Raw genomic sequence first — 14,946 nt, 5'->3', positions numbered from 1 at the left:
CAGACGGTTCTCCAAGATTATAGGATTAGTATTGATGATGTTTTTTTTGGAAAATCATGGGTAAAGGAGATGATGCCCTGTTTTGGCTTGACAGATGGATTGGTTCGGTCCCCCTAAAAAATGCTCTTCCGGAATTGTATTGCCTGGAGAGGCGAAAGCACTGTAGGGTTGCTGATAGGATGTCAGATACAAGATTCTTCGGGGACTGGTCTGTTATCCCTTCGACTGCTTCTCAGTTACATGAACTTCAAGTGCTTACTACACTTACCGAGCCGATTAAACCCACAATCTGTAGTGATCGTTGGATATGTTCTTTGTCCAGTGACGGTGCTTTTCATGTGGATGTTCTCCGAAGGCGGATGGAGTTGTCGGGGAGCAGTTCACCAACTAGGGTTATAGACTGGATACACGAAGTTCCCATTAAAGTCAATTGTTTTGTCTGGAGGGCTAACCTCGGGCGTATCCCAGTTTTCAAGGAGCTTAAAGCAAGAGGATTACAAAATGGGTCCACTGTATGTGGTAATTGCCTCACGGAGGACAAAACTGCGGACCATGTACGGGTGAAATGCTCATTCGCAAAGGAGGTGTGGAGCAAGGTTCTATCTTGGTGTGGTTTACCTAACTCATCATAAATCAAGGTTAGTGATGTGGTTAGTGTTGCTGATAAATCGTATTGCTGTCCCAAGAAGAGGAGGAATCTGATTAGTATTTGTTATGGCACTCTTTGGTGGATTTGGAAGGCCAGATGCAATAGAATTTTTAAAAAGAATAAGATTCCAACTGATGTGGTGGTGGATAGTATAAAATCTGGTGTATTCACTTGGTTAAAGTTTAGGAGAGACAATAGATCATATGCTTGGGATGATTGGTGTTCTTGCCCGTTTTCTTGTTTGTAAAACTGTTTTTTCTTTTCGTTCCCCTTTGTCTAGCTACTTGTTAGACTTTGGTGGGGTTTATTTTTAATGATATTTTATTTGCCGGTTCCAAAAAAAAGAGACATGTAACACCCATAAAATTTGAGCCAAATTAAAACATTTTAAATCATTCAAAAGCCATTACGTTCATACAACTCGTTTTCAAAATAGTTTAAACATCAGAGTATCCCCCAGAACCATATCATATAAATCATAAAACATGAGGAGCGGTACGATCACGCCTTCGCCTTGCCACGATCTCCTGAAGTACCTGAAACAATACACTGAAACTGTAAGCCCGAAAGCTTAGTGAGTTACCCCCAAAATACCAACCACACATATCATACTCATAACATATCATAAATAGAACAGCCATGCACATCGGGTCTACTGTGTAACTGGTCCGCCCGCACCGGGCCTTCACTCCACCTGGTCCACCCTCCGAGTCTAGCCATGTACGTCGAGTCTACAGTGTGATTGGTCCGCCCGCATCGGGCCTTCAATCCACCTGGTCCACTCTCTGAGTCTACAGTATGACTGGTCCGCCCGCACCGGGCCTTCAGTCGGCCTGGTCCACTCTCCGAGCCTCGGCCCGTCTGGTCCGCCCTCTTGGGGCCTTCAGCCTATCCGGACCGCTCGCTGGGCCTTCGGAACATCCGGTCCGCCCTGGGTATGTTGGCCTACAGCACAAAGCAGGACCCGCCTCAACCCAACCCCCGTCAAACAACCATGTGCATATACAACAATTAATCACATAACAATCCTCAACCAGACAAACAGTCTAACAGATCACATAGCATATCAACATCCTAACCAGGATTCCGACCTAACCGGTCACTAGCATAACATTACCCTATATCCCGGGTACCGACCTTAACCAGGTCACTGACATAACACCATCCTAAATACCAGGATGCAGATCTAGCAAAACAATAACATAACAAACAATACCCGGATTTCCATCCGATAAAGGGTCGGCCTTGGTGCCGTAGACCCTGTCGATATAGTGAGGATAACTCACCTTGCAACTGCCGAAATCCTGCAAATCTCTGACCGCTGACTCACCGGGACTCCCAACTATCACATGATGATCACCAAGTTAGAATCCAACATGACTTTCTAGGCCAAGGGCCCACAACACTCATTAAGTCCATTATCCTCTTATTGGGCCAAGACCCAAAACCAAATCCTCATGCAAAGCCCAATATTGGTCCAATTTACTAAATTAGGCCCACCTCACCAAATGGGCCTAGATCCAAGGTCCATAATAATTATTGGGTCTAAATTACTCCATCCATAATGTTCAGTCACGGCCCAAGCCCCACTAGTCCATAAACAACCCAATCACTTAAGGCCTAAAATCGAAAACCCAACAGAGGGAGTACGTTGGCCGTACCCCTCTTGGTTTTATTCGATTCTCGCGGACTGGGAACAGGACACTGACCCACTACGCTGGGCGTACATCAGCTTACGCGGGGCGTAATCTCGCTGAACTAAAATTCCACATAAGTTCTTAATGGCTTAAGCTCTTAAGCCCAAACGTCAGATCCATCGACCAAACATGCCTAGGATTCATAAAGTCTCAAACTTTATTACTTGGGACGTCCATAAAGCTCTTAACTCAAGGTCTTAATCCATTAAGACCCACCTACATCACACATGAGACAATCAAAGCCTTTGGGACCTCATTTTTCTCACTCAAGACCTCTCCTAAGGTCTAAAAGGACAGCTAATCTCAACCAACTCGCATCATGCATCACTTTGGGGTTTTTAGGACAAGAAATGGTGTCAAAACCTCATAACACCTAGATCTACACAAAATAGATGTCAAGCAAGAGACTTTATACCTCAAAAGGGCTCCAGAAGATGAAGCCTTCCCAGATCTACGAGCTCCAACCACCCAACTCCTTCCTTGACAACTTCTTCTTTCTTCTCCTAGACTCTCCTTTGCCAAACCAAGCTCTCCAAGGTCAAATATCCACAATCATGGAAGAAAACGGCTACTTAGGGTTTCTGAGAGTAAGAGGGCAGATATGGGGGCTAGGGTTGGAACCATAATGTTCCTTATATAGTGGTTGGCCCTAAAATTAGGGTTTCTGGACACTGGACGTACGCTGGGCGTACATCCTGTACGCTGGGCGTACGCCCCCAACACCCGTGTTCATTTAACCGCTCTACGCTGGCGTAACCTAGCTTACGCTGGGCGTACCCAGCCAATTACACGCATGCACTCCATGCATGCCTAGGACCCCGTTGCCAAATATTTCCTTTAGGGACCATTATTGACACTATCTTCAAAGTGTCATAAGTCCTTTATTCTAAGCCCGTTTCCGACGAACTTTATATCCACGAAAAGGTGGCGAGAAGCCCTACGCTTCTAGCAACACACCCCGACCCGAAACCTTCTCGAATAAAACCCATTGCCCATAAAAGACCGAAACGCCCTTACTCTTGATCTCGGGGATCCATGAATAATTACTCTTAGAACGGGGCGTTACAATTCTCCCCCACTTAAATATGATTTCGCCCTCGAAATTGCCAATTGTCAACTCTGGCTACCCAAACGTACATACATCAATACCCTTACCAAAACCAATACTCACACCTGGCCCAATCAGCCTCCGACTGGAATACCAGGCATGCCTACGACGGGTCCGCTCATCCCTAGGATGGAATACCCTCGTATCCCTACCCATGTTTGGCCTAATCAACCCTCGGGTTGGAATACCAAACACATCAGGTCCAATCAATCATATGGTCCGGTCATCCTCATGATGGAATACCCCAGATTGGAATACCTCCACATACATAACTCAAACCCAAAACCATACTCGGAACCAAGGACCTTGTCCTTGCGTCCCCCCTCGAACTCTCCGGTTCGCCACACTTGAGTATAACCCACTCACACTTCCCTATCGCGATCTCTCTAGGTCCTTGACCTCCGACTGTAATATCCTTAAGCAGTCCTCAGCACCGGTCCAGACTGCTCCCGAGTCTGTTATCCTGCTGAAGCAGGATTCAGAGTCGGTGACGGAGATCACCAGGATGTTTACTGAGAGGGCGATGTTTTGTCCGGAGTTTGCTTCGGAGCAGGCTCAGATGTCCCGATATCTGAGTATGCTCAAGAGGGATATTCGGCAGTTTGTGTCCACACAGAGGTGTGATACCTTGTTAGAGTTGCAGGAGGCTGCCAGGGGGCTTGAGTTAGAGATTGAGTTGCAGTTGCGAGAGCAGAGGCAAGCCCCAGTGCAGTCGCAGCCGGCGCCGAAACGGTTCAAAACCGTTGACTCCAGGATTGGGAGTCAGAGCAGCCACACTTGCGAAAAGTGTGGGAAGGGTCATACCGGAGTTTGTAGGTTCGGTGGTGCGTGCCGCAAGTACGGAAGAGAGGGGCATTATGCGAGGGATTGCCGTCAGTCAGCCCCGGTGCAGGATATGAGGATTTGTTATCATTGTCATCAGGTTGGACACTTGAGGGCCAACTGCCCACAGATTGTTGCAGGATCGGTGCAGGCTCCAGCACCGGCCACTTTGAGGATTACTGGCAGGGGTCAGGGTGGAGCGGAGCCTCCGAGGGCTCAGGGACGCGCATTTCAGCTTACAACAGAGGAGGTCAGGGCAGAGCCAGATGCAGTTGCGGGTATGTTTCCATTGTGATATCTTGTTATCTTGTTGATTGTGTAGTATGGTAAATCTGTCTGCCTCGTTCCGCATGTTTCATAGTATGATTGAGGATCTTAGTAGTTAGGAGTGGTAGTTAGTGTTCAGGAGGATTCTTGGTCGAAAGATAAGGTATATGATCTCGTTGCTTGGAATAGCGACTGCGTTGCGAGGAGTGTTCAGTTGAGATTCGAACTTCCTTGGAGTTCAGGTGTGCGATGGCGGAAGGGTTATACGGTGAAGTTTACTCACTCCCGAGGGAGTCAGTTCATGGATAAGAGGGAATATATGGAGTAAGGGCGATTGAGCCATGCCGGTTTTGGGAACGGTGGTTAGTAGTCGATGCACTAAGTGGGGGAGAATTGGAAAATTCTCTGGTGGAACAACATGCATCCAGGGATGGTTAGCTGTTGGATTTCAGCGTTGTGTTAGCCGAGAATATGGAGATAGACACGTGGGGCAGGGAACAGACCATGGTTTTCAGAGAAAGTGATTGTTGAGAGGACTGGGATCAGGCCGGGGTAAAAGATTCATAGAACGGATGTGGAGTTCGGAACCTCTAGAGGGCTAGAACAGACTGCATGGGAGGAATTCCCGGAAGGAATGGTTCAGGGTGATGTGCGACGACATTTGAGCGGTTCGGATAGATTGAAAACCGGGAGGCGTACCAGTCAGGCCGAAGGTTCGGGGGAACGATCCAGACAGGCTGAAGGCCCAGGAGGGCGGTCCAGACATGCTGAAGGTTCTGAGAGTGGTCCAGATAGGCTGAAGGCCTGGGAAGGCGGTCCAGTCATGCTGAAGACTCTATATGTGTTCATGGATCGATAGAAGGAGAATGAGTGAATAAGTCACCATGCAATAGTAATCGATATGGTCTGGCCCCAAGTATTGATCATGATGATGGAGTCGGCCGGAGGTTCAGGGAACGGTCCAGACAGGCTGAAGGCCCAGGAGGGCGGTCCAGACATGCTGAAGGTTCTGAGAGTGGTCCAGATAGGCTGAAGGCCTGGAAGGGCGGTCCAGTCATGCTGAAGACTCTGTATGTGTTAGTGGATTGGTAGAGTGGAGTTTAGCTCAGTGGCACTTATAAGTGCGGTGATGGTTGTGGAGTAGACTTCCTATCAAGGAAAGATATGTAACTCCGGAAGGAGTGTGAGTCCTCTGAAAGGGAGGCAGTGGAGTAAATGGATGATCGAAAGTGCTTCAGCTATTGGTAGTAAGCACTAGGATTGTACCAGATATATGGAAGCATATACGGGTTGGATGCCCGTTGAGGTTGTGGTAATGTTGGATGATGCGCAGGCATGTTTTCGGTCTCCTTGGAAGAGGAGGAGGATAGTGGTTCCAGATCGGCGAATGGGACAGAGGAAGGTGATTCAGCAGGATAACAGACTCGGGAGCAGTCTGGACCTGTGCTGAGGACTGCATAAGGATATTACAGTCGGAGGTCAAGGACCTAGAGATCGCGATAGGGAAGTGTGAGTGGGTTATACTCAAGTGTGGCGAACCGGAGAGTTCGAGGGGGGACGCAAGGACAAGGTCCTTGGTTCCGAGTATGGTTTTGGGTTTGAGTTATGTATGTGGAGGTATTCCAATATGGGGTATTCCATCATGAGGATGACCGAACCCTATGATTGATTGGACCTGATGTGTTTGGTATTCCAACCCGAGGGTTGATTGGGCCAAACATGGGTAGGGATACGAGGGTATTCCATCCTAGGGATGAGCGTACCCGTCGTAGGCATGCCTGGTATTCCAGCCGGAGGCTGATTGGTCCAGGTGTGAGTATTGGTTTTGGTAAGGGTATTGATGTATGTACGTTTGGGTAGCCAGAGTTGACAATTGGCGATTTCGAGGGCGAAATCATATTTAAGTGGGGGAGAATTGTAACGCCCCGTTCTAAGAGTAATTATTCATGGATCCCCGAGATCAAGAGTAAGGGCGTTTCGGTCTTTTATGGGCAATGGGTTTTATTCGAGAAGGTTTCGGGTCGGGGTGTGTTGCTAGAAGCGTAGGGCTTCTCGCCACCTTTTCGTGGATATAAAGTTCGTCGGAAACGGGCTTAGAATAAAGGAGTTATGACACTTTGAAGATAGTGTCAATAATGGTCCCTAAAGGAAATATTTGGCAAAGGGGTCCTAGGCATGCATGGAGTGCATGCGTGTAATTGGCTGGGTACGCCCAGCGTAAGCTAGGTTACGCCCAGCGTAGAGCGGTTAAATGAACGCGGGTGTTGGGGCCCAGCGTACAGGATGTACGCCCAACGTACGTCCAGCGTTTTAAAGTCGTGAGGGCCGCAAATCCCATAAGAACTCTGCAGTTAAGCGTGCCTGTGCGAGAACAATTCAAGGATGGGTGACCCATGGGATGTTTTCGTGCCCGGAGCCCAAAGCGGACAATATTGTGATACGTGCCAGAGGGGGATGTTACAATCTAACGACGTAGAAAACCCCATGTTGTTTTCCCTCCCAGATATCGCCGCCAATGAGTACGTGTCGCCGCTAAAGGCCGTCGACAATAAAATCCTCTTCGTTCTCACTTTCTTTCCCGATCTTCTGTGTTTTCCCTTCTTCTCTCTGCTCACCATCGTCGACCTCATCGGAATTTCCCAAAAAACTTTGCAACTTCACCCCTCTCTGCTCCATTTTTCTCCTTTTCTTTTATGTTTGTAGATATGGATGTGTATTTGTATGTATATGTGTATTTTGAATGTATTTGTATGTGTATTTTATGTTTGTAGATATGGATGTGTATTTATATGTGCATTTGTATGTATATGTGTATTTTTAATGAATTTTATGTATGTATAGGTTATAACGAGAACAAAAAAAGGTTGAGAACGCGAGAACAAGTATAGACCAATCATTATGTAATGAAATAATATGAATTTTACCATTTAATTAAATATGAGTTTTCTTAAAATTAAATGATTCCTATAACTTCTAACCACTTATTCCTTAATTTTAGCTATTATGATAATTTTTTTTTGGATAATCATAGAATAAGGCAAAAAAAAATGTTGATGTAAGTATGAATGATGCAATAACGTGAACATAATCACATGTATTCTTTTTGTTAATTATTTTTTTATGATTAAACAATATGTACGTAAATATATTACTGATTATACAAGACTAATATATTTACAATTATAGTTGAATAAAAGTAAAGTATTAATTATAAATGAATAATTATACTACAAATGAATCCTTACATTTATATTGATACATCAATATTCATACATGATTAAATCATTTCTAAATCGACACTTTGTGTTTATACATGACACTATATAGTTTTAATACATTTTCAATCATAAACAAAAAAAATACAAATTCCCACAATCGATGATGGACTCTGGGTTCGATGAGGCCGAAGAAGGGGATTCGGAGGAGCAGTGGCGCTACTGTGGGGTCCGTGAACCCGAGTGAGAAGAGAGGAGCGAACGGGGAGGAAATCCCGGCGATTGCAGGTACGTGGACGGAAGTATGCTCCGGTAGCCTCCTGTTCTTCTTTCTCTGGTCCGGTAATGCAACAACTAGGGGAGAGAATGGCAACAAAAGACTGAAATTGGGAAGTGTTTGTTTTTCTTTGTTTGTCAGGAAAGGAAAAACACGAAAATGGGGTTGTTGGCCATTGTCACAGAAGGGAGAAAGGAAGCAGCAAAACAACAAGTATGTGGGGGACAAGGGTCTCGATTCTTGACCGGTCGAAGGAAGAGGAAGTTAACGAAAGCATCCATGGCCAACAGGTGATCTTCTTCTTCGTCTTTTTTTATTTGAATCCATGTAAATTTGGATGTTTGGGTTTTTCTGAAAAAATTTATGATAATGGATGCGATATAACTCATGGTTGTTTGGGTTTGTTTCTTGAATTCAAGAAACTGAATTGGTAAGACTCTCACTGATTTTTTTTTAAGAAACTGAAGAAGCACACCACGTGTTCGATAAAATGCATAGTTGAAATCTAGGTATTTGTAACTGGAAAACAAAAGATTGTTTATGTGATGTAGTAACTTGTGCTTAACTGTAGAAATTATTTACCTCAATCCTGAAAATAGATTTTACATCCAATTGCTTTTTGATCTTGAATTCCTTTGTCATCTTAAGCACTGAATTGCCGTAACCAATTCTGTGAAGTTAGAATATACATCATTCTTTTTATTCTAAAACCGCATCCTTTTTTATCATAATGTGGTTGCTTGTGTCGTGTTTATTTTTCAGATGCTAAGTGTTTTATTGGTAGGACTCAATGTTTTGTTCCTTGGGTATATTCTTGATAATACAAATTCTTTAAGAATATTCAAAACCATTCTGCAAGAATAGTTTATTCTGTAAAAATATTATTGATGTATTCTGATAGAATTGTAGTTAATTAGTTATATGTTTAATGTGCAGTTGTTACAAGTGTATCACTATAAAATATTTGGCAATGAATTTGTGATAGAAATGGCTTGAAAAATGGCTTGAAGACCTGATGGGAAAGACTCCTTGTATAAAATTATTCTCATGCAATACAATTCTGATAGAATGTCAATCTCACAAAATGTCAATCTCATAGAATGCTAGCATATTTTGAAGTGGCTTAGAGGTCAAACATACACAAGACATCTAGAAACGAAACAAGAAAGTGAATGAGGATTCTTTAAAGATTGCCGATAGTTTTTTTGCAAGAGATTTCAAGAATGAATATAGTTTATGTTCATAGTTGTATTCTTTAAGAATGAATGTAATTACCTATTCTAAACTATTAAACTTCGTCTTATATAAAATTTGTATTCATTAAAAATTATTGGTGTTGATAATATCTTTTTATAATATTATGTTTATAGTTGTATACCATTCTAACAGAATTACAGAATATCATTCTAACAAAATAACATTTTGATAGAATAAAATCGGTTTATGTTTACAAATTACGTTTGAAATTGAATTAATTTGAAAAAAACAATCAGATTTTTTAGATCAAAATCATTAAGTATCCCATAAATCTCGATTTTTCCTTTTTTAAATTTGTCTCAATCGACTACAATGCTCTTATGCTGAAATTTGTGTGATTATATGATACATATTACTATCTTGTACTATCATAGACCCTCAGATATATATATATATATATATATATATATATATATATATATATATATATATATATATATATATATATATATATAACAATAATAAAAAGTTCCAACCTTTCATATAATATATACAAGTTTTCAGCATTAGAGACACCAAATTAAAGTCAATGTGATGATAGCGTAGACGTGGTTTGCAATGCATGTAAGCAATTTATAACAGACAAATTAAAAGCTGCTAAAAAGCTATAAACAAAAAAATTAAACAAAAGTTTCGGTTTTACTCAACCTAAAATACGTTAAAGGGTAAAACCAAAGATTTCATGAAAACTCAAGGACTTTTATGTCATTAGCCCTATTAGCTAAGAGGGGCATAAATGAAAAAATTAAAGAATACTTTTGATTTTACTGAACCGAAAATACATCAAAAGGTAAAACCAAACATTTCCTGAAAACCTAAAGGCTTTTATATTATTAGTCCTATTTATAAACATATAACCCAAATATAAAAGAAAGAACCAAAAGGTTGCACGCCCATTATTATGCCGATCTATGAATCTGAGGAAAAAATTTAATATCAGACTAAAAAAATCGGAAGTAATAAAATAATAATGTAAAAGATTTGAACCGTTCACTAAAAAAAAATTAAAACAAAATATTAAAATATTAAATATAAATTGCAACTAATAATATAATAATTATATTAATATAATAATTAATAAATAATAATCATTAGTTGGAAGTAATAATTTAAATAAAAAATGTATATATAATGTTAATCTATTAAGAAAAGTAAAATTAACTATTAATTATTAATAATTACTTTTACAAACTACAACTAATTACTTATTAGTATTTAATTTTGCAATCTGCTAGTAAAATAATTATTAAAAAGATATGGTAAGTAAAAATGCAATCTGATAAATTGGAAGTCAAGACAACACTGCACAGACAAAGTTCAGGAAATGAGCAAGAAGGGAGGATTTCTTAGGCGGCTATAGCTAACAACTGCGCGCCACACTCTTTTCTTACCAATTTCCTTTACTCGGACTATATCGTTGACTAAAACAATTGGTCAATGTTTGAACAAACCATTGGGGAATGATCGTGTATAAATAGATCCTTCATAAGTGGTTACTCACACATTCATATTCATTCAATCATTGAAAAAAAAATGGCCTCAATCTTAAAAGGAGGAAGACTTACCCTGGCTCTTATCATCCTCATCGTCATTAGTTCATCATCTCACATCATTACAACCGCCACTGCTCGGACTCCATACAATCATATCCGCCAACTAGGTTCGGTTTTCTCTAAACATCTCACAGTTACTAATAAATAAACGCTAATAGAAGCTGCTCCAGTATTTCTTATAAATTAACTAAGGTTGCATTGTAAATACGTGTAGTTAATTTTTTTTTTTATTTATAAGAAAACAGTTTCATTTTATCTTACTTTTGGAGTTGTAGGGTTATATTCTTCTGATTTTGTTTTCTATATTTATTTCATTCGTGTATTTAGTATCAATCGTCTATAGCTAGCTAATTTGTTTTCCATACATCACCTATTTCCAGATTTTCTGAATTCTGATCAAACTAACCTTATATAAGAGTGCGTATGAACAACTTGTCTTTCCCTAATTAAAGATTAAAAGTATTTGAAATTGATGTATGCAGCTACAAATTGCGATTATGACCCTATACAACAACACGATGGACCCGACGGGTGTGGTAGTGGAATTGGAAGTGGAAGTGGAAGTGGTGGATCACCAAAACCAAAACCAATACCATGCGGTTCAATGCCAGGTGGGAGCCTTTGTAAGAAGGGTTGCTGTGGAAAGACTAAAATGGGAAGGGCCGAATGTTGCTAGTAGTACCGGAGGTTGTACTACATCAAATAATATATCTGAATCCCTTGTTTAGATCAGAAAATAATATTTAAAATCATTTCCACCCTGTGCTTTTCCTTAAATTCTATATGTATGTCCACAAAAATTTTATATCCAGATAATGTTGTTCGAATCTCGAGGAAAAGATTCTATCATTATATTTGTCAAGATGGTTCACAAGTTTAATTAGTAGAAGAAAACAAAAATCAAACATGGCTAGCTAACTTTAACTTGCACAAGTGGCATGAGCTTCATCCAGATAACTTTAGATCCCATATCGACCTGAAAATGTTGGTTAATTTAATGCTGAATCAAGATGGAAATATGGGTTGTTTGTATAAGGCCAATATCCTAAGACGGAAACTAAGCTTTAAAGGCTAATCATGATGGTGATGTGTCGATGAGCTATAGGAAGGAACGACTGTACACACCATCATGAAGGTTGACCGGTTAAGCAGTTAGAATTGTAACAAATTGGTAAAACGAGTGTCTAATTTAAGATTAAAAAAAATCAGTCTCAAAATCAGATTTTTATGAAAACTTAATTACCATAATTTGCAATATTTAAAATTTTGAGAACATAAATATCAAGTGTTGGGTTGAAAGTTGAAACCATAACGATAAATATGACTTAATGTCGATTTGAATGAGTAATTGAAGTTGCAATGTAACATAAACAAAGGACATTAATAGAAACATGTGCTCAAATACACATCATTTAGAGTTTACGCAAAATCAAATGAGCCCCAAACTGAGGTTGAAGAGTGACAATGGTATGTGGAGCATGTGAATAGGAGGGCGAGAGATCAAAGCAAAAGTGTTGCAGAATCATGGCGAGTGCCATTTTTGCTTCTAACAAAGCAAAATTCAGTCCAACACATATTCGTGGACCCCCACCAAAAGGGATATATGATGTTTGTCCCTTGGTCACCTTCGAGACACCTTCAGAAAATCTTTCAGGCTTGAATTCGCTCACATCATCACCCCATATATCACGATCATGGTGCATAAGCATAATCTGCAACTGGAGGAAAGTTCCAGCTGGTAATTTTATGTCCCCTAATTTGGTTTCCTCATGTGTCATTCGTCCTAGTCCTACTGCTGGTGGGTATAGTCTAAGAACCTCATGCAGAATCATGTTAACCTGCAAAACATAATTGGAGAGAAACGAATATATAGCTTCATAGGAGGATGTATGGTTTTATAAAGGTTCGCTTTCTGGTTTTTCATGCCCAAATACTTGTGAAACTTCTTCTCTGGCACGCTCTTGCCAATTTGTGTGCTGAGCCAACAAAATCATAGTCCAAACTAGTAAGATTCCAGTGGTCTCTTGTCCAGCAAAGTAGAAAAGCTTACACTCATCGATCACTTCATCAATGGTTAATCCAGAATTCTTATTCCCATGTTTAATTTCTCTGTAATTTGATTCCAAGAGTATGCCCAACAAGTCATCTTTACTCCTTTTTCCAGCTTTCATTGCGATTATTCGTTTGTCAATGATACTCCTTATCGTAGCCTTCACTTCTTGGTCAATTTTCTTTATCCTGTTGTTGTTTTTTGTTGGAAAAAAACTAATATTTGTGTTTGAATCATATTAGATTGTCTCTTGATCAAGACAAAAACGATGTAATAAAATATTTTTCGGAAAGATAAACACCTCGATCCAGGAATGTAGAGTGATTGTATAGCGTCTATGACTAACACTGCTAGTTCCCGTTGTAGTTCAAATATTCTCTTCCCTTCGTCAATGTTACTACCAAATGCTGTACGTGAAATAACATCACTGGATAACGTTTGCAGATAAGGCCACACATCCACTTCACATGAACTTTCCTTTTTTAACCTTTCTTCCCATTTGTTGATCATCTCAGCACAGCTTACATAGATTGCAGGCACCATATGCTATAAAAAATTATGTTATTCATGGTGCAATGGGAAAGACATAAGAAAAGGAAAACCAACCTTGAGCTTTTCGACATGAAAAGCAGGATTGACTATTTTTCTGTGTTTGCTCCATCGATCACCATCTGCATCTGTTAGACCTGCTCCTAGCGTCCTTATTAATGGGTTTCCTCCTCTTGGCTTTTGAAACTGATAGTTATTTGCCAAGACCTCCCTTACCATAGACGGATCAGTTATTTGCACCTTAGGTGTCGGCCCCATCCATGTGAAACAAATCTTGCCTAATTATACGATTAACCCAATAATCGGTTTCTATCACTTGGAAGAATCAAAATTCACAACTATGATATGTAACCAGTTAGATAGAGGAAAGAAAAGGCAAAAGACTTAATTACCATAAGCAGTGTGCGATTTGTGGTCAAAGGGCAAGACTCGGGGGACAATTTCATTATTTAGATTTATGGCTGTAGATTTCGCATCTCTTAACATGTTAACCACCTCTTTCAAGTCTCCGAACAAGAATTTATAGGAGCTTCCGTTCAGGCCTTGGTCTCTTAGACATTTTTCGTTCTTCTTTGGTTTCAGCCATACCCAATTCAGAAATCTCCAAGCATAACAAACCAGGATTATTAATGCTCCCATCCCACACCATACTGCACTTACTTCCATGATGGGGGAGAGTAGTTTGAATCTTGTGACATTGAGATGGAGGAAAAGGATAATTATTAATGGATGAATTTCCCTTTAACTCCCCTATACTTGTCAGTAACGTACGGTTATGCCTATGTGTTTGGTATTTTTTTCGTTTGAGCCCCAATATATTTAAAGACTAATGAGATACTCTTCACACCTGACCATATAATGGAAGACTGTATGATATTGGAAGGGGGTGTCTATTGCCTGGACACACTAGTCACTATATATCCCAAATATGGACCAGGAAACTAATGAAAGCATGCGACTCGAAGCTATCACTAGTACAAAAATGGGTTTCGCCGACCGAAAAAACTTGTCAACATGTCGGGTTTTTTTTTTTTTTTTTTCATTCATTCAATGCGTAAGGAAACTTCGCGTCATTGATGATAAGTTATGGTGACTTTTAATTGTGGTTACTATAACCCGTTAAAAATCATTGTTGTATGTCAAACTCATCACGATATGATAGAGAGCTTTTGAAGTTGTATCTATTTTATTTTGATAACAATCACACATAATACACTTAATTATACTCACTTTTAATTTAGTTTATTATGACTATTGTGTTCCTATTGTGAAGGCAACCCAAAAGGACCATGCTCATAATCGGGTCAAGTACATACCAAAATAGTTATGGACTTAGACACTAATCCAACAGTCTCCCACTTGGATAAGTCTAATAACTATTTTGCATAACTTCAGAACCTGATCAGCAATCGTAGCTTTCAAAAACCGCTGTCAACTATGATCTTATCAGATACACGTGTCCTTTAGATAAGGGATCATATATTCCTCCATTCTCAAGATAT

The 14,946-nt window shown here is 40.2% G+C and overlaps 1 long non-coding RNA gene and 1 pseudogene across 2 annotated transcripts; one reads left to right on the top strand and one right to left on the bottom strand.

Moving 5' to 3' along the window:
- The first annotated feature begins 10,793 nt into the window (after positions 1-10,793).
- Positions 10,794-11,694, top strand: LOC145128626 (uncharacterized). The gene is made up of 2 exons (XR_013717018.1): positions 10,794-10,952; positions 11,328-11,694. It is a non-coding gene; the product is annotated as an uncharacterized LOC145128626 (long non-coding RNA).
- A 439-nt stretch (positions 11,695-12,133) lies between these two features.
- On the bottom strand, positions 12,134-14,141 carry LOC145132385 (cytochrome P450 CYP72A219-like; annotated as a pseudogene). Its single transcript, XR_013718057.1, has 4 exons — positions 13,837-14,141; positions 13,502-13,722; positions 13,197-13,441; positions 12,134-13,083 (listed from the first exon to the last, which is right to left on the bottom strand). The product of XR_013718057.1 is annotated as a cytochrome P450 CYP72A219-like (transcript).
- Positions 14,142-14,946: the final 805 nt, after the last annotated feature.

Source organism: Lactuca virosa, chromosome 8 (genome assembly GCF_052849685.1).
Source record: "Lactuca virosa cultivar CGN04683 chromosome 8, Lactuca_virosa_CGN04683_v6, whole genome shotgun sequence".
In the NCBI taxonomy this organism is placed as follows: domain Eukaryota; kingdom Viridiplantae; phylum Streptophyta; class Magnoliopsida; order Asterales; family Asteraceae; genus Lactuca; species Lactuca virosa.
Note: the sequence above shows the minus strand (reverse complement) of the source record. Positions and strands in the feature narration are given on the sequence as shown.